Source organism: Hordeum vulgare, chromosome 5H (assembly GCF_904849725.1).
Source record: "Hordeum vulgare subsp. vulgare chromosome 5H, MorexV3_pseudomolecules_assembly, whole genome shotgun sequence".
In the NCBI taxonomy this organism is placed as follows: Eukaryota; Viridiplantae; Streptophyta; class Magnoliopsida; order Poales; family Poaceae; genus Hordeum; species Hordeum vulgare.
In genome coordinates this window covers 292,347,629-292,368,040 of record NC_058522.1, presented here as the reverse complement: position 1 = coordinate 292,368,040, position 20,412 = coordinate 292,347,629, and the positions used below count along the sequence as shown (strand labels likewise).

The window sequence follows — 20,412 nt, the reverse complement described above, 5'->3', positions numbered from 1 at the left end:
TATTGATCTGAAGAAGATGAGTATTTTAACTCGTCTGAGAATGGAATCAAGGTAGGACAACATGGTCGGAACCACGATTGCAAAGGACGAGATCCCAGATACCAGATTTAAACCACAGAATGAATGATTATTGATACGAGAAGCTTCGATGATAAGATTACGTCGTTTCCATGGGCATGAACACAAAGTTCAAGGTCGACTCCCACTTCATCAATGCATCACCTGCCATTTACCCCTCGCCTTTGATCAGGTCGTAGCTTTTAAAGAATATTCGACAAAGCACAAGAAGAGTACGACTCATGAAAACTTTTCGAGTCATATTGATTTAGGAAGGCATAGGTTCAACCTGTCGGGGCATCTTAGGAACATATACCACAAACTTCAAGAGTAATTAACACATGCTTGAAGAGCATTTCTGACAAGGGCGTAGGTTACAACTTATCAGAGGGAGAGGACACAATTTACCAATGGCATCATGTGTCAGGGGAAGCAATCACAAGAATTTTCGAAAGCAAAGCATGTCGTCGGATAATAACCCAGAATGAGTCTGGCAGCCCACAAAAGATCTGATGTGAGTATCGGTACTCAATCAGAGGGGTAAAACGCAAGGCATCAGATTATAGAACATATGAAAAATATCAATACTTAATTACCAAAGGAATTAGGATTTCCAGGTTGGTTTATCATAATCAGATGCTCCGATCAAATACAAGCAAGCTGAATGGATTTAGATGGAAACCAATCAAAGTTGATTTGTCGAGAACCAGCTCTGTTTGGAGGGACGTCTGGGCCGGAAGATAATTTATAAGTATCAACAGATGTTGTGTTCATTCACACAGAGGTTGAATCAATAAGATCACAGGAAAATCACAAAGGATTTTAATGAATGCTGCTAGACATATGGAATTAACCATAACACAAGCAGGTGAGAAAGGGCAAGAGCAATAGGTTACTGGGGATTCCCAAAGATCGAATAGTAATTCGAAGAACTTTCGAAACCCACAACAAGTGATGATGGACGAACCCCCGATAAGATAATTCGTCGCATCTCGTAAAAACAAGAGCATTTGGAAAGAAAATATGAATGACATTTGTATGCAGTCATCCACAAGGGTTGACGGAGGAAGGGAAATCGCAAGAGCAGTGGGCACAAGTTCTTGAGAGAAACATCGGAGAGTGTCATCGGAGTCTTCTGACGGATCAAGCGATCATGTTGAATACGGGGCTTTCCGGGAGGAAGTATTTACGAGAACCTAATGTTAGAGTTAGCAAAATATTTATCCCGAAAGAGAAGAGAGAGTAGATCCCAGAGTATAGGAAAGGAGTAAAAGATACTAATACCACCCAATTGAGATGTGGGCCCGTAATCCACAACATCAGTGTTAGTAAAGTTTTTCAAACACTAGACTCAACTTTGCCCACGGAGTCCGAAAGGGGGCTACCTACATGCAGTCGGCTCTGATACCAACTTGTGACACCCTCGGTTTAATCGTACGCTAATCATACATGCAAATGCGTACGATCAAACTCAAGGACTCACGGGAACATATCACAACACAACTCAAGACACAACTAAAACAATATCAGCTTCATATTACAAGCCAGGGGCCTCGAGGGCTAGTATACAAAATCTCGATAAACACACGAGTCAGCGGGAGCAATAATATGTGAGTACATAAAACATGGGGTGCCTTAGAGAAGGCTAGCACAAAAGATACAATGATCTAATGAGGCGAGGCCTCTTGCCTGGGAACCTCCTAACTACTCCTGGTCTTCAGCGGCCTCCACGTAGTAGTAGGCACCGTCGGGGTAGCAGTCGTCGGTGGTGGGCTCCATCATCTGGTCGCAGCAACGGATCAAGGGGGCAAAGGGGGAGCAAAGCAACGGTGAGTACTCATCCAAAGTACTCGCAAGTCTTACATCAGAACTATTCTAAATATGCATCACTATCAAAGAAGGGGGTATCTGTGGACTGACTGCAGCAATGCGAGGATAGAGAGAGAAGGCCTAGTCATATCGAAGGCTAGGATCTTCAGGGTCTTGCAGCAATAGACGAGAGTAGAACAGGGTAACACAAATATAATAACCATATTGTTGTAGCAAAATTAATATGAGGTCACGCCCAGAGATCCTCCCTCAACTCCCTGCGAGGAAGCAATCCCGGGGTAACTAATTCAAGTTGAGTAACAATTGTAGTTGTATAAGATCGGGGCACAACTCCAAGTCATCCTGTAACCGTGGACACGGCTATTCGAATAGATAAGTTCTTCCCTGTAGGGGTGCACAACATATTCCCGGACACGCTCGATAACACTCTGGCCGGACACACTTTTCTGGGTCTTGCCTGGCTTGGAATATCGACACGTCGCAGCCCCACCTAAGACTCAACAGATGTCATGCATGTTCTTTTCCCTAAGCTTGTATGACTACATACGGAATACATGCCTACATTACATTGACGAACTGGAGCTAGTTACATATCTCTCTGTGTTATAACTATTGCATGATGAATAACATCTGGCATAATCATCCATCACCGATCCAATGCCTACGATTCTTTTCCTACTGGTCCTTGCTACGTTACTTTGCTTCTACTGCCGTTACTGCTGCTACTGTTACTTTGCTCCTACTGATGTCACTATTGCTACTGGTTACCGTTGCTACTGTTGCTGTCACACTACCTTGCTACTGATACTTTGCTGCAGATACTAAATCTTTTAGGTGTTGTTGAATTGACAACTCAACTGCTAATACTTGAGAATATTCTTTGGCTTCCCCTTGTGTCGAATCAATAAATTTGGGTTGAATACTCTACCCTCGAAAACTGTTGCGATCCCCTATACTTGTGGGTTATCAGGCTCACACCCGGGTTGGTGGGCCCCTCCCGGTGAATACCCGGAACCCATTCGTCACTCCCGGTACACTGCCGGTATTGTCCGAAATATTTTCGGTGACCAAATGAAACCATCCTATATATCAATTGTCGTTTCCAGACCATTCCGGAAACCCTCGTGACGTTCGTGATCTCATCCGGGACTCCGAACAACCTTCGGTCACCAACACATATAACTCAACTATATTAAAACATCATCGAACCTTAAGTGTGCAGACCCTGCGGGTTCGAGAACTATGTAGACATGACCAGAGACACTCCTCGGTCAATATCCAATAGCGGGACCTGGATGTCCATATTGGTTCCTACATATTCTACGAAGATCTTATCGGTTGAACCTCTGTGCCAAGGATTCATATAATCCCGTATATCATTCCCTTTGTCCTTCGGTATGTTACTTGCCCGAGATTTGATCGTCGGTATCCCTATACCTATTTCAATCTTGTTACCCGCAAGTATCTTTACTCGTTCCGTAATACAAGATCACGTGACTTACACTTGAGTCAGTTTGCTTGCAAGGCTTGTATGTGATGTTGTATTACCGAGTGGGCCCCGAGATACCTCTCTGTCACACGGAGTGACAAACCCCAGTCTTGATCCATGCTAACTCAATGGACACCTTCAGAGATACATGTAGACCAACTTTATAGTCACCCAGTAACGTTGTGAAGTTTGATACACACAAGGTATTCCTCCGGTGTCAGTGAGTTACATGATCTCATGGTCATAGGAATGAATACTTGACACGCAGAAAGCAATAGCAACAAAATGACATGATCACATGCTACGTTCATAATTTGGGTCTTGTCCATCACATGATTCTCCTAATGATGTGATCCCGTTATCAAGTGACAACACTTGCCTATGGCCACGAAACCTTGACCGTCTTTGATCAGCGAACTAGTCAACTAGAGGCTCACTAGGGATAGTGTGTTGTCTATGTATCCACACATGTATTTGCGTTTCCAATCAATAAAATTCTAGCATGGATAATAAACGATTATTACGAACAAGGAGATATAATAATAACTAATTTATTATTGCCTCTAGAGCATATTTCCAACACCTCTTGCTATAAAAAGGCGGTTCCGTCAAGAATTGCCAAGGGTGTTTTCTTCCACAAAAAGCATGCAAGAATCAAGAAATATTATTAATCTTTGTGCAGAATTAAAAGCCATGGGCCCCACGAGGCTTTGGTAATTGTGAGCCTGCCGAAGACCAAGACCATCATTTCTGGTTCGGGAGAGATGAAGGAAGTCGCCTTGCAAACCGAACACTTTGCGTGTAATCATCCGGAGACACCTACATATCAGTGTTGAAGGCTGGTTTGGGGGCTACTCACGGAGCCAGGAATTAAGGGGTCCCTAGGGAGTCGGCTTACCACAAAGAGACGGGTTGTGTGATTGTGTCGTATTCATGGAGGAGAACCCTGAAGACTGGCGTGGCAACCAAGTAAAGGTAGATTAGGTCAGTTGTATGTAACCCCAGGCCCTCCCGGTAACTATATAAACCGGGGGTCCTCGTCCATGGAAGGGACAATACCACCTAGGGTTTAGTACATACAATCTCGAGATAGAATGTGTAATTATCATCCACATCAATATAATCAAGCAGGACATAGGGTGTTACCTCCTCAAGAGGGCCCGAACCTGGGTAAACATTATCTCACCCTCTCTCCTATAACCCATCGATCGAAGGTCCATAGTTCGGGACCCCCCTACCCGAGATCTGCCGGTTCTGACGCCGACACTCAGCTTGCGGTTTCATTCTGAGTTCAAAATCATCAAGTGGCACACTCAATTCCATCATGTTCTCCTCCAACCATTCACTATATGTTTGATCAACATGATAGCTGCAAAATCGGATGACTAGATCACCGAGAATCTGTTGAAAAGCTCAATCAAATTTGACCCGAGCAAAGAGAATTTGTTTTACCTTCCCGATGTTTCATCAAGCATGTTGCAGGCTTAGGTGGACTCGACGGGATCGTCCGACTCACTCATGACTGGAGGGGTGGAGGAGAGGTCGAGCCTCGCTTCATTCTGACCTTCTTCTTGGGGCCCATTGCATGCATCTTTGCACGGCCGTCGGAGGGGATGAAGGTGGCTGCCGTGTGAAAGATCATGGTGCCCTCATGTGTGGTTTTGGTAACTTATGACAACCCCTATGGACTAATGGTTGATTTGAGCTATACCTTAAGGTTTGTCCATATGCATTGCTTGAAGATCATTTGTTGGTTTAAAGGCTATAAGAAGGAGATTTGATTTGTCTGAATCAGCGTATATTAACTAATACTACTTTATCCAGTCAATAATGAATTAAAAGGTCGTCTTTAATTAAAAAGTGCATAAGCAAGCAAGGAACGGAAGGCATGCTAACTACACTACTAGAGTCAATAAAAAAACTAAACTACAAACCAAACTACTTGAGTAAGAATCTATTCTTTTTGCTTATTCGTAAGCGCATGAAGAAACTTATTTCACTCTAGCAATGAGCATAAATAGTTGACAACATAGTTGAAAAAATTCTTTCTACTACATACACGGCAATAATCGTTATATATTCGATTCTTTTTTTTAGAAAAAATCTTTCTGCATCTCTTTTCTTTCCATTGTGAGTAAAAGGGAATGGCAGTGGCTCAAGTATGTTCATTGGTATCATACTGTGGCAGTAGATCCTGGTGTCTTTCTCTCAGCTTTCAGAAGCACCTTTCGTCTCTCGTAGCTGTAAGGAAGGCAAGGAGAAGATCCGCATATTGTCCTTATTGGTCCTCTTTATGATGAGGTTGCTAATAAGGGTGGGTAAAGTAGTCCCAATGCTTTTTCCCTCGGTAAGGAAAACTTATGGCATCTAAGGTACGCAATTTCTTGTGTTTGCGTTTAGCTCCTTGAACAACTTTGTATCATTCGATACCACTAAGCAGCGGTTAATCGGACATTCCAGAGAGTGAGAGGTCCTTCGGGAAAGAAGAAGCCTAGCCTAACATTGAAATCAAAGTGCCGTAGAGCTCGGTAAGCCGGTGGGCTAAGACAGGCTACGTAAGGCTAAGTAGAGCTTTCCCCCTTCCTAAGTGAAAGTTGAAACGTTGTCTATGGTCTGGATATAACATCCCCTTTATCAATTCGTTTCTGGTCAAGATAAATAGGTAAAGCAAACTTTGAAGGTCAATTCAAAAGGGAAGTAAGAAGTTGCAGGAAGGTTTGAAGAGATGACTGACGTAAAAAGCCTTTGAGCCTCTTTTTGAAAGCTTCTTCCATCAAGTTACTGAAAGTCCCCAGGCTAGACTCGTTTTTCTTCTTCTCCATACTCAAGAACGCGAAATCAAAAGATAGTTAGCCTTTTCAGCCGAGCCTTTAGTAGCAAACTCTGTCTATATTTTAATCCTGCAGTCTATCTTTCCTTTCTGGAGTTGTCCCGGAGAAGAAAGCTTCCCTCGAAGTGATGAAGTTCACCCCGCTCTCGAATCTCAATTCGTAGTTGGCCTGAAGCTTAGCCTCAATAAGAATGTGTTAAAGGTACGTAGTCACTATAGAGAAACTATTGGCCTGGAATGAAGAGTTTGAGGTTGGCGGCGCGGCTCTTGATCCACTATACTATTCTCGTACTAGAAAGATGAGTTATATATCTTGACTGCTAGTTCGATGTAATGATCTGTCTATCTCTGCCGCGCCTCCTCTCGAGAGGAAAGAAACTACATCTTTTGTTCTCATAGACCTTCATAACCTGAAAGTGGGCCGGAAAGTTCTTTGAGATCGGTACGTCTTCGAAAGTGGTAAATCCTGGCACTTCTTACTCCTATTTCCTCTCACATGTCAACAAGCAAGTAGGGCGCTTGACCTTAACGTGGTAGGACTTTGTTGCATTTAGAGAGAGGGTGGGAAGAAAGCTTGCTATTGAGGCTATTGCTTGTGTTCAAAAAGACCCTTTTGATTCAAAGAGGCGGCGGTGAAATACCATTCTTTGACTTTGGAGTTCCAAATAGAAAAACAGTTCTCATTTCTTCTTGTAATCGATTGGTCGTCCGTTCATCTGCTTCAGTTTATTTGCCCTATTTTGCCTCTCTTTTTCTGCGGCGAATGGATTGGGTTGGTTCCCTGGTCAAAACATAAAATACTAACCAATTTGTGTGGTTTCATTAAAATAGCTAAGTGCTAACTATGGTTTATAGATGGGAAAGGAAAGAGCAGTAGTTTCGGGTCAAGATCAGGTCACAAGCTTGAGAAAATGCCCTCTGACCCCCGTCTGTTCCCCTCCCAGCAAAATGAAAGCATACTAAAAAGTATCAATACTTCAGATAGAGTTCATATTATCTGAAAATCAATAAAAAGAAGAAACTGAATCAAGCCATGCTGCTCTCCTGCCACTGAGCTTGCTACCCCTTTGATTTCTACCAATGAACCTTCCCTAAAGAGATGTATGTATTTCTCTTTCCAATTCACCTTCGTGTTCCCCAGCAGAGTATTCAACCAATCCATTCCTAGCACCATGTCATAGGCAACCAGTGGCAATTTTGCAGTTTAGCTTCAAATTCCACTCCTTGCACCTTCCAGGTACCCCCTCCGATACACAGCTTTACTGATTATGTTCTGACCATTAGCATCCACAACCACTATGGGAAATGTTTGTACCTTCTTGGGTTTGATTTCTTAACCTAAAGGTTCCTTTGCCTCAGAAACCAGCAATTCCCAGATCAGAAATCCTATTTCCAGCTCACTCTCCCTTTCGGAGGAAGTTCTTGGTAAAATCCCTTTAAAAAACTATCAATCAATAGTATGAAATATTTCATGAACTTACTAAAACGAAAAGGTTCAGGAAGGAAAAAGGTATTACGCTATTTATGAATTTTTACCAATCCTACTTGAATTGCTATTTCACCATAAAAAGCTATTTCAATAGGAGTTCCAATTCTCATGTCAAATGAGACTTTCTCCTCACCAAATTGAAGCGTGAGCTTAGCATCTTTCACATCGATGACAGCCCCTGCAGTAGCTAGAAAAGGTCTCCCCAAAATAAAATAATAGGAAAGCTCTTATCCTACATCTCCAAGACAACAAAATCAACTGGAAATGCGAAGTTACCAACTATCGCAGGGATATCACCCAAAATGTCTCCCGGATCCTGATCAGCAAGGTGGAGAGTGATGCTCGTCGGTCGTACATCACCCAATGGTAGTGGCTCGTAGACAGTGAAGGGAATCACAGTAGACCCAAGACCACATAAAGCATGGAAAGTTTGACTTCCTATCAAGCATGGAATACTGAAACTGGCAGGCTCATCTAAGTTGAGAGGTAGCTTATTTGAACGAGGGCACTACATTCCATAGTAAGAGTAACCAGTTCTCACTCGTTAATGTTTTGCTTCTTTGCGAGCTGGTCCTTAAAGAACTGTGTCTACATCGGCACCTGTAAGACACCATCAAGGATGGGGGTGGTAATCTGCATATCTGTCATCATATCCAGAAACTTTGCAATTTGCTTGTCTTCAGTTGACTTCACAAACCGTTCTGGAAATGGCAGCTTCGGGTTGACAGGTGGAGCAGATTGATGATGGATCATTAGGAGCAATAGTTGCTAGTATAGAAGAACTAGGTTGTGCAGCAGAAGTAGTGGACTGTTGAGGTCCTTGCAGAGAAGGTATTGGGCCGGCTAGGGTAGAAGGCAGGTGGTACATACAACGCTGGCATTGGGGAAGAGGATCGGTTGTAGTCTTACCACTCCGACTAGTAAAGGCTCCACGTGGGTGAACTTCAGGTTGAGGTGGAAGTCTCCCTTGTAGATGGTTGTGAGGCTACCATACGAGTGGTCAATGTTTGCATAGAAGAATCCTTACACCCAATATTGTCACTCCTTTTAGAATACATGTCTACACCTACATCAGCAAGATGTAGTTTTATTAAGTCGGCTTCCATTCCTTATTCGGAAGGCGTTGGATACTTGATATATGCTATGCTATGTACTCGGCCCACCATTGCGCATGCTTTTTTAGGAAGCATATTTTGATCCTTATTCAGGGAAAGCTCATATCCATCAAAAACCAATCGAAGTCCAGCTTTATCCCGAGCATCCGTTGTTTGCCCCGATTGAAGATCCGACAGGACACCCTCTCTTCCATCTCCGGCTTCCTAACCAGATCCGTTTACCCCTGCTTGAAAAAGTGTTTCCATTCATAGTTCGGGGTTTCCTAGTCCCAGGTTTATTTGTAACCGGCTCCCTTGCCAGGTCTTCCTCCTCAACAGCTATCTTTGTTTGACGGTGTTCGTTGCCAATGCAATAGTAATATATGCTTGCTTTCTTCCTGTTCGCATATCCATATCAGCCTTCTCTTCTTTCGTAGGCACATTTACTTCAATTCCACTACTTCATTGATTCATCAATTTGAGGAAATTCCAAAATACCTTGCTCGCCTTTGCAACTGCCTTCTTTTCTGTGCCTTCCTAGTTTGCCAACCCTATGTTTGATTGCGAGTTCCGGCGGGGTGAGTACCTGGACGGACAAGGGGTTCCTTTTCGATTTCCATTTTAGAGCTTCTCTCTAGTTCGAATATATAGAACTTCCTTCTTAGAAATGGAATACCTTCACCTTAGAAGGGTGTTCTTCCTACTAGTTCAAACAGATCTGCCTTTTTCAGCTAAGCCGATTCTAATGATCGGATGGACAATACTTTCTTAAACCTAGAACCCTGTTAGAAATGGAATACCTTCACCTTAGAAGGGTGTTCTTCCTACTAGTTCAACCAGATCTGCCTTTTTCAGCTAAGCCGATTCTAATGATCGGATGGACAATACTTGCTTAAACCTAGCACCCTGTTGCCTTGCTTTTCCTCCAATCGTACGTGCCTTGCCGCTCGTGATACCCAGGAAGGGCATCCCTCACTTCCCAGATCGTCTCGCACTTCTTTTGTCACTGGCACACACGCTCTCGTGGGTCTATCACTGAGAAATCCCTTTCCGCCGGGCGGTGCGGTAAGTAAGACTAGTCGATGGACAACTGCTGACTGAATAGGGAGAAGATGAATTTTCCTAGGCTCTTTCTACTTTGCTCATTGGGTATAGCCGTCAGTGATCCACAGATACGGTGCTTTTGGATTCCTAAAGGGATAGGATAGTTCTTTCTGGGCTTTAGAGGTCTCCCCTTTAACCTAGTACTCTTAGGAAGGTCGGGTTAACCTTCTACTAGAACTATTCTATCTACGAAATTGGAAAGTAGGGTCAACTTGCCATAATATATAGCCCAACTTGATCCGTCTTAGAGTAGCCGCCTATGGAACCGCCCCCGAGTCAACAATGCACCCGATCGCGAGCCTTATATGAGTTTCATAGTCAGCCTGCTCTTTCAAGAACGTGCCTTCTAAACTCGTTGTTCCGCTTGCAGATTGGAGTTTCCTACTGACTATCCGGGTTCTTGATACCGCCGGCCGGGAATAAGTACCTATCCCTTACGGGAATCGAACCCGTGTCTTCGACATGAAAAGACGATGTCCTAACCTCTGGACGGAAGGGACCAAAAAGCTATTTTTCATATACTTAAGAGAATAGAAGTGGTTCCTTTTCTTTCTATACGAAATTTAGACGATTTCGCTTGTGTTCATGTTGGCCATTTCAGATGTGAATGAGGCCGGTCGTCTCCCCTTCCTACGGGTTCCCCAGTGACACATCAACCACGCCCCTTCCTTTTCTCCGATCATAAATAACCTGATCTCTTTCTTTCTAATTCATCCCCTTCTTTCTAATTCAAAAAAGAAAGGGGGGCGGTACGGCAGGCTCGCAACTCGCTGCTCGCAGGCCTGCTCTTTCTATTATGATTTCTATGTCTATGAAAGCTCCTTTGACTCCAGCCCCATAAGCTATTCTTTCACCTGCACCAGTTCTTGGTCTTTGTCCAGGACAAAGATATCGCAATAGTGGAATAAGGAAGTGCAAGTTGGCGATCGAAGCAAAGGAAAGATCAAGCCGAAGAGGATACCTCGGGCCATCTAAGACGGCTGTAGTAAATAGCTTACACGACTGATCAGGCTCATCAACCTATGGAACCTCACGCTATGTTGCTATGATTCTTTTATCACGAAAGCATGTCGGGCGAAGGAATAAAACGTGTACAACACTAGCAAGAAGAGACTTGCCAAAGAATTCGATGCCTCACAGGATCCTGCAAAAGCGGAGTCCAAAAAAGCACGAGTCGGGTCAGCGGTTTCAGATTCAGATAGTTCAGTTCAATCATCATCTGACACCTTTCGGTGCTATTCCTTTTGAAACTGGCGTTTCTTTTGTAAAATAATTCGATGCCCCTGCGAAAAACCGAGTCAAGAAAGAGGTAAGGGCCGGGTCAGAGGCGGAACAGACATTCAAAGCAACTGAACCATAGATCCAGCTTTGCAGGACAAGCATAACAAAAGCAACCATTTGGCCAGACATTCAAATAAACCCTATATCTAGAAATCCATCATCCCTGTCTGAACGGTCTAAGCATCATATCTTTTTCTTTTCACTTTCGCTGCATCGTCCGGACATCAAAAATAGCTGCATTAGCAGCATCTCGCTACAACTCCCTTGGCAACCCTAGCACCAACAGGAACAACTCAGTTCAAGCTAGCAACAACTAACAATTTCTACTTCCTCGAACAAGAGCTTGGTTTTAGTTCACGTTAGCTACATTCGTTTTAATAGAAAGATGGGAAAGGCTAGGTTAGCAGAAGACTATGCTTGTCCCACAAACTTATTGCTTCGGAGAAGCATTTCTTCAATGAATCTTACTCAGTACAGCATTCATAAGGGACCTGTATCTAAATATTCTGTTCTAACATTCCTATTTTGGTTGGAAGTTTCTCAAATGAAAGAGCACAACCCTTTCCATCACTTCTCTACATACTGGCATTCGGAGCTAGGAGCAGAGAAGAGAAGTCAATTGGAAGAATCGTAAAAGCCTGGAGCTCAAACATTGCGTTCTACACTTTACTTTTGTTTTGTATCTCTGAAACAGGAGTGAAAAGAAATCAGCTCATCCACCGCTAACTAAACAGGGCGAAACTAGCTCTTCTTTGGTTTCCCTGGGTCCAAGTTGGGGAAAACCTGCTCTTTTCCCGAAAAAAGTCTATCGTACTAGGTGGCGCGACACGCGACATGGGTAGTAAAGTAGTGATTTTGGGCCCAATTCATACTTCTTTTTGATTGGAATTCTTATCCTAGCTCGGCCTACTCACGAGATGTTAGCCTTCAGCCTCATTACATAAAGCATAGCACTTCTGATCGATTTGAATATTCCATTCCCTATTTCCTTGAGCGCTTTCACCATTAACCCATGGGTGCCAAGACCATCCCCCCGGCTCTTTCTTCTTCTACTTCATATAATAGAACACAAGGATCGAACCTACTTTGCTTTAAGTCTGTTAACTTTTTAACACCGTCTACGGAGAGACAAGATGAGAGAGGAGAGAGGAAGCTGAACGACAAGAGCTGACGAAGTCCAATCAAGCTGAGGCCTGGAAAGAGTTAAGAAAAAACACCTTCTACCTGCATTCATGGGTGCTCAACGATAGATTCCACATCAAGATAGGCAACGCGGGATACATCTCGTTTATTACCTCAAAGAAAACAAGAAACAGGTCTTTACTAATCATGGAAAACAAGAATAGCATGCACGGGAGAAGGATTTAGGGAAAGGTACACGCTGCTTTTTCGGAGTCTATAGGGGAAAGGTACACGATGATTTTTCGGAGTCTATAGGGGAAGATTCCACTAGCCCCAATTGCTTTGGGTGAGAGATCGAACCTCCACTCGTTTCTAGTTTCTGCTTTCTCCCTAGGGAAAGAAGATATGATACTTTTCGAAGAATGCAATCCCCGCATTCCGGCCCTGCTCTGCAAATCAACAACTGAAGATCTACGGGTCACCATAGTCTTCTGATCCACTAATAATATTCCGCGCTCGAGATGATGTGATCTGAACGAAAAGATAGATACATCCGAGCTGCCCAAGGACATGGTCTGGGTACCGATCTGCTAGGATAAGGGGGAGATCCTAGTACTCAAAAGGCTGGGTAAATTTTGAAATTAAGCGGAGGAAATCCACCAATAATAGAGTAATAGAAAATACTGTTATCATGAATAAATTCTTTCAATCCATTAAGTACCTTCTTAATTCGTTATACAATAGAGACGGGGAAAAAGATGATGACAAAAAACTCCACAATAATAAGAAATCCAAGAAAAAAGATATAACGGATGAGGAAGGAGCTAAAGAACCTATCAACAATGATGCATCTAGTGGCAGTAATGATGCATCTACTTCTACTTCCCCTAACCCTAATGATGGTTCTAGTTCCAGTAATGATGGAACAAATCCAAATGTGAAAACTAGTGCACCTAAGCACGACGATCATGGTATAATCCACCATTTTATATGGGGTGGTGGTAGTTCAAACGGCGGAGATAGTTCCAATAGTGGTTGGACTTCCTACTTTAATTCACCTATTGATAGATTTGTGAAAAATCGAAAAACATTTACCAATTCAGATCAAAGAGGTCTAAATGGTTTTATTGCAAAAATAATAGGGTTTATAGGTCCAACAACAATTGTGCTTCCATTCTTTTATAACAGTTGGATGCCGAGGATACGTTTGTTTTCCATGTTTGTTAGAGAGCCACACGACTTTCAAATAGGAGTTAGCATAGGACCATGTACCATGTTTCACAATTATGGAACTCTAGTTATGGAATATGTATATATAAAATATTTGTTCCATGCTCAGGTAGGCTAGCGACAATGTAAATGTATGTATATATTTGATAAGTTTAAAGAAATAAATGATTCGCTAGGTTTGTTTTTTATCGATAATATTTACTTAAGGGATACTTTTGACGTTATTCAGCGATTCTCACATAGCGGTCTTGGTTTGAAATCCCTTTTGAAACGTGAAATCAGAAACAAGTTGGTTGAAGTAGTAATACCATTTTCTGATGAGAATTCTAAGTCGTATGTGTACGGTTATTTTTCTTTTCTAGTATATGCAGGGTTATTTTGTACTGTCTGGTATAAGTATATACCTTGGGATCCATATATAAAACCTGTTGATTTAGCTCCACCATCACTCGATGTATTTTACACCTATCATGCCGATGTCATGGGTTATAAGAAGGTCACATACCTGATTACTAAGGACATTGTCCAAACGAACTATGGTAGACACCTTTAAACAACCATCATTTAATGAAGTAGTAAATTCGAATGACTACAACCTTGATCAATCTGATCACAAAGTGAGTTTTTCATGCTTATGCACTGGTATCATGGTTTCTATGTTGTTAGTAACAAAAACACTTCTTCCACATTAAACAGTACTGCATAGATACAAGTTTAGCACAATGAATTTCTAAGTTATTTCACACAAGGAATTTACAAGCTAATGAAAATAAATAGATTTATAGGATATTTATCTAAATACGGCTCCTATCGTTTAAGGTTAGTAAATACATACTAGGAAATGCTCTTCAGGGATACCAGAACTGGAAGATCCTGTCAAGGGGAAACAGGACCTTAATAAGCGCCATCCCGAGACTTGGACTCGAGGGATGGTAATATCAATAGGAGAAGGAGATATGATAAAATTACTATGATCAGGATACCTTATATGAGCCATACTTATCCAGGGAATTAATCGCGTGAGGGTGTTGTTGATAGAGGGAGCTCTGGCCAGGAGAGGCTAGAGCGAGTGATAGCAACGGAAAGGTAAGATCAAGAAGGAAACAAGGCTTAAGAGGACCCTAATGCACCAATACTTTAGGCATTCCCACTTCCAATACATACTTATCATGGAATGAAATCCAAGAGGAGCAAGCATATCACTGAGAATAGCTAGCTGAAATCAAGGATGTTATCACAATATTCAATGGAATCGTTACAACGGAATAAGATAGACCTGCTTCGATGTTGTATTCAGTATGTCACCTAGGAGCCAGAACTCACTATGCCATAGTCATACAATCAACCTGTGTATTACCAACAATATCTAGACAGGCAGGATGGATTAATTATATTGATGGCCAAGATAAGGTGCTCAAAGGGGAAGGACTCTTCATCAAGTAATGACCCCTGGGGGCGGGTACTGCAAAAAGAAAGCAACGCATAAGCTCTGTTCCTGATACGGTTCGAAAGTAGTGCAAAGAAAAGCGGTACTTCGGTCAGAAAGAAAGCTGGAGGAGGGTTAGTGTTAAAATCTTCTTGTTCGGATGGTTGAGAGAAGGAGGTGTGTCATGTGGCGGATACACCGATTGATCAAGACGCCTCAAGGCCACCGGAGGGAGAAATAGTGATAGCAACGCTTACAAGGAATGTTGGGATAAGTTGGGAAGAAGGCAAAGATACTGGCGACTAGATCCTTGTGGCAGATTGGAAGATACCGATATGTACATTTACTGTTACTTGATAAGTTGATTGATGGTTTAAGGAAATGGCAGTGGTCCAAATCTTGCACATTTACTGTTACTTCTATGTATAAGTTCCTTGCTCAGGTGTGGCCCAGCTTTCATATCTTATTGGGATAGCTACATTGCCCTGGCCGGGTATTGCAAAGGAAGGAAACACCTTGTCCGAGTCGGGCGATGCTAAAGGATGGATTAAAAAACTCATGGATGCTATCTCTGTTATTGCTGCTTAATGCCCTATTTATACCGATCTAGCTTATAGCTGGGATTTCTAGAAAGATAAGCTGATGCAGCCCTCAGGGATGGAGTGCCTAAACTAACCTTCCTGAACAGAAGTAGCAGAGGTAGAAGATATGTAAATCGTACCATCAAGGGGAAATGCACTGTTGTTATGCTTGGGCCAGGTTAGCTGATCAAGGGAATATTCCTATCGGAAGAACAATCAGAAAATAAGGAGATAGTCAGTTGGCACTTTTTACACAAGAACCGCTTTTCGTATTAAGCATGGGAGTCATAAGGAAAGACCTCTGCGTAGCTATCAGAACGAATTAATAAACGAATTCCGGTGAAACCAAGGCGAATTTATGAGCCAGCAGTGGGAAAAAGATGCCAAGTATTGAGATGCAACATTATGAATGGTGCGATCCGAAGTCTTCCTATTTACTCAAAATTGACTCAAATGGTTGACTGAACTTCATAGAGGACTAAAGCCGGGAACTTAAACTAATGGTTTTGCCTTTCCACTTCCCAATTGACTCTCATAAAAGGCTAGGCTACCTCTTCACATCGCACCTGATCCCGAATCATGTGCTCTGTTCAGGGGATCAATAGTGGCTATTAAGCTTTTCCCTTTCTATATATTCTTGAGAATAAGTAAATACCATCCTTTTTCCTATCAGCGTCTCTCTATATGACAGTAAATATTGCTTTCAATCAATCAGGCACTAGGTTATTAAAGTATGGATATGCCATATAATAAGGGAAAAGGCCTGAAGTTTTTTTAGCGCAAAAGAAAAGCCGATTCCAAATTTTCTATTTCCCGGCAAGTCTATGAGAGTCCTATTACGGATCCTTTGATCTTTAGCTTGAATGGTCGTGTTTTTATATAATTAGGTCTTTCTTCTAAGCTCTTCTATTACGGTACGAAAAAATCAAACCTATCACTCTCAAAGAATGGGTAAAAAGAATTCAAGCTAGGGGAGCCTACACTCTCTAACTACCTATACTACGCCCCCATTGATTGGAAACCCTCGGGGAAAATGATCCCATAAACAAAGGAATTATACAATACGAAATAGCAAAAAAAACAGACTAATTCGATTCTAAAAATTCGATAAAAGATATTTTATTCTGCTCAAATTGTCCCGACAAGGAGAGATATTCAATATTTGAATCAGATTGGATTTCGTAGTATACCAATGTGAGCCAAACTATTACTATTTCATCTAACTTGAATAACCAAGGACTGAATTTGACTATGGATTCTGATAACTCGAGAAGTTTTTATTTGGTTATGATCCAAAAATAAAAAAAGAAAGGTTTAACAAGCCATGAGAAAATAGAGTAAAGTAACCATACGTTCTGTTTGCATAACGTGTATACGCCACGCCATACAATCGAAATAGAAACATGGGACGATTCTAGAATTTTGAATAGATACGTGGGGATGAGAGAAGTTGTTGTTGAGAAATATGAAATTGGAAAGGAAGTCAAACTCCCTATGGAACCTGTGATCGGTTGTACCTGGACTTTAGTGATACGAAAACTCACTATTCACTCAGTTTCTGGTCAATAATAAGATTATGTAGGAGAGATGGCCGCGTGGTTCAAGGCGTAGCATTGGAACTGCTATGTAGGCTTTTGTTTACCGAGGGTTCGAATCCCTCTCTTTCCATTTCTGTTAATTCACCAACGTTATCGATCACAATGAAATTTCTAGTAAGAGTAAAATCCGTTGACTTTCTAAATCGTGAGGGTTCAAGTCAAGTCCCTCTATCCCCAATAAAAAGCCCATTTTACTTCCTAACTGTTGTACCAACCTCTATTTTTCATTAATGGTTCAAACAAGATTCACTATCTTTCTTATTCTACTCTTTCACAAATGGATCCGAACTGACTTCTTTGGATCTTATCCCATTCATACAAATGACCATATTATAGTATAGGCAAGTAATCCCTATTATTAAGTAAGTCATTCACAATCCATATCATTATCCTGATATTTACTAAGTCCAATTTGAGAATACTTTTTTCTTTTTTAGTCCCTTTAATTGACATAGATACAAGTACTCTACTAGGATGATGCACAATAAATAGTCAGGATAGCTCAGTTGGTAGAGCAGAGGATTAAAAATCCTCGTGTCACCAGTTCAAATCTGGTTCCTGGCACAGAAAAAAGGATCTGGAAAAGAAGATAGGAATGGGGCACCAAGGAAGGATTGTAGGTAGGGATGCCCATAGATCCGTTCCCAATAGCTTGTGATAAGGCAAGAAAGCTAGTAGATGTATATTCGTTTCTCATGATAATGAGCGAAAAGGGTGGAATTGTGACCCGAATACCAACCCTGGTTATACATCCCGAGTGTGGTCTTCGATGAAGCATCATCTTGGTGGTCATCCCAAGCTGTAGTATTGCCAGATTCTGGAAACTTAGAAACTAGCTTGCAAGAAAAGAAGAAAATCAAGTATACTTTTGCTTGTTGGCTTGAGCACTTGTTTCAGAAGAACCTTATTTTGGGATAACTCTTTCAGGCAATATCTCGCTGTGGCAGTAATAGCCCAATGGCTTCTAGTTGTTTTTTACCCTTCTAGGCTCTTTTCCCCCGGCGGCTAGTTTCAGCATACAAGGAAGAAGTCGGGTCCGCGCGGTTCGCCTTTTCGAATGCATCAGTGTTTTTGGCTTTGGCAATACCAGCTAGCTAGATACTTACTTGTGTGGAGTCCTATAAAGAAAAGCCTGAGTTATAGACTGACTAAAGAAATCCACCTAAGTCGTAAGTTTTTGTTACAGCTGGCACACCTGCTTGCAAACTCGAAAATCTGATTCTAGTAGAAAGTGGACTAAGTCTTAAGAGAGATAAGCCGGTCTTTATACATTGGCCCTACTTCGAATTCAGTCAGTGGCCAGATGCATTGTAAGCAATTCCAGTCCCAGCTGCTGAGGTGGCATAGTCAGCCCTACCTAAGTATTGAACAAAACCAACCATTTGTATAATATTATCCAATCTTGCATATTAATTAAGACCACTTATTAGATCAAGGTTGGCATACATAGCATAGGAAGGTGGAGATCTGAAGTAATCTATATGTCCCTCAGCCAGTCATCCATTTCTCTGGATATGAAGTTTACAACATAAAAAAATGACCCTTTTCATAATGAAATCCATTACATGCGATCCAAAGAACTCTGATCTGGATTACCAGCTTTGGGGTGGAAGGACGGATCGATCGACCAAGCAACAACGATCCCTTTACACTGGTCAAGTGCGAAGGTCCCGATCGGATTGCCGATCTGCCAGTGTTGTTTGACTGATTTTTTGCATCTCAAAACTGTAGCTACCCGACTCAAAACGAGTCAAGCCTCTGTGTTTCTGTGCCATCCCTGGATCAGTATGCTGGCACACACAGTACATCAATGTATATATCAAAGTGCAATCACATGTAAATAGCGTAAAACTGATATATACCTTAAATATCTCAGCGGAAGCAGTCAAGCGAGTGGAGTCCCAATAAACACCAACGGCAAGTTGAGTGTAGACCGTAACCCTGAATCGTAATCTTACTCGTCGAAGAAAATATCTGCAACATAAGACGTTGCAATCGTGTAGGTCAGCATATTGAATATGCCGGCAAGTCACATAAGATAGGGGTGAAAAGTTATCATCTATACTATATGCATATATGGAAGGTGGGGCTATAAGTTTTTAGCGAAAAGCAAGTTTTCTCCTACATCAAGAGAGGGCTAAAAGCAAAATGTTACTACATTGTTGGTTGTTAACGAGATGGTTCCGCCAACCAATTCTCGTAGCCGAGTTGTCAATAATTCCCACATCAATATTATTATTTGTGTTGAGAATTTTAGATAACTTCAGTTCCTTTGTCTCAAGTTGTCCATGACCGTGGACACGGCTAATTGATTAGGTTTGAGTACTCTGCAGAGTTTTGCACACGTTCCCCACAAGATTTGTTCGCCTCCGAGTATGTCCTCGCACTTCAGGGTGTTTGAAGACCGGATGATCAAAACATGGTCTTTCAACGGGTCCCTCTGAATCCCTGTCGGTGCCCATCCATTCCTACCGTTCTTCTACATCTGCTAGCACCGCCTGTCTAGAGTCGCCGCGTTGTCCAACCAAGCCAGAGCCCATAATGACTTGTGGCTGTGCAGGTAAGCATTGGGTCTCGAAGTCTCTGTTCGTCTCTTCGAGCCTAGGTGAAGCTTTCCGCAAGATGTCATGGCCGTCTCCAGCATCCCGGGTCATCCACTGGTTTCTCCAGGGAGCCGATCAACCGTCCTTCAGCCAGAGTTGCATTGCATCACGAGGTCTTGAAAATCTTGTCTTAACCGGTCTGCGTTATTTAATCAACCTCGCATCACTCGTGTTATGCACTCAACCAAAATCCCGTCTACTCAAGCATAGCAATATGAAATTTGTCGTCCCGGGGCCAAGTATCGGGGTTGTTGTGTGCCTACCACATGATACTACAACCTATACTAAAATTTCTAAGTACCTAAGCAGCATGCAATTGGGCAAAGAAAGGTGAAACTACCATGCATCGAAAAAACATAGGAGATAGTATGATCAAAATGACTTGCCTGGCGATGTTGACGAAGAAGAATTTCTCAAGAAATAACTTGATAGACTACTCGTCACTCTCCGATGAAATCTATATAACAAACATATCATTCACATAAGCACTCATACTAGCAATCATTCTAGCAATCAAAACAAAAGAGAGAGCGAATAGGAATCCGAAGGAAACTTCAAATAAGACTAGGGAATCTTCTACTACGTCAAACACTAAATAGTTTTTGTCTAACAGAAAATAATAACAGGGAACTAAGATATAAATTTAACTAAGACAAAATAAAGTATTTTTCACAAAAC

At 42.0% G+C, this 20,412-nt stretch overlaps 1 long non-coding RNA gene and 2 other non-coding genes across 3 annotated transcripts; 2 read left to right on the top strand and 1 right to left on the bottom strand.

Annotated features, from left to right (window-relative positions):
• Window positions 1-9,395: 9,395 nt before the first annotated feature.
• LOC123399997 lies at window positions 9,396-9,656 on the bottom strand. Its single transcript, XR_006610464.1, has 2 exons — window positions 9,590-9,656; window positions 9,396-9,465 (listed from the first exon to the last, which is right to left on the bottom strand). It is a non-coding gene; the product is annotated as an uncharacterized LOC123399997 (long non-coding RNA).
• Window positions 9,657-17,114: 7,458 nt separating this feature from the next.
• TRNAS-GGA lies at window positions 17,115-17,201 on the top strand. The gene has a single exon. It is a non-coding gene; the product is annotated as a tRNA-Ser (tRNA).
• Window positions 17,202-17,622: 421 nt separating this feature from the next.
• On the top strand, window positions 17,623-17,695 carry TRNAF-AAA. The gene has a single exon. It is a non-coding gene; the product is annotated as a tRNA-Phe (tRNA).
• The last annotated feature ends 2,717 nt before the right edge of the window (window positions 17,696-20,412 follow it).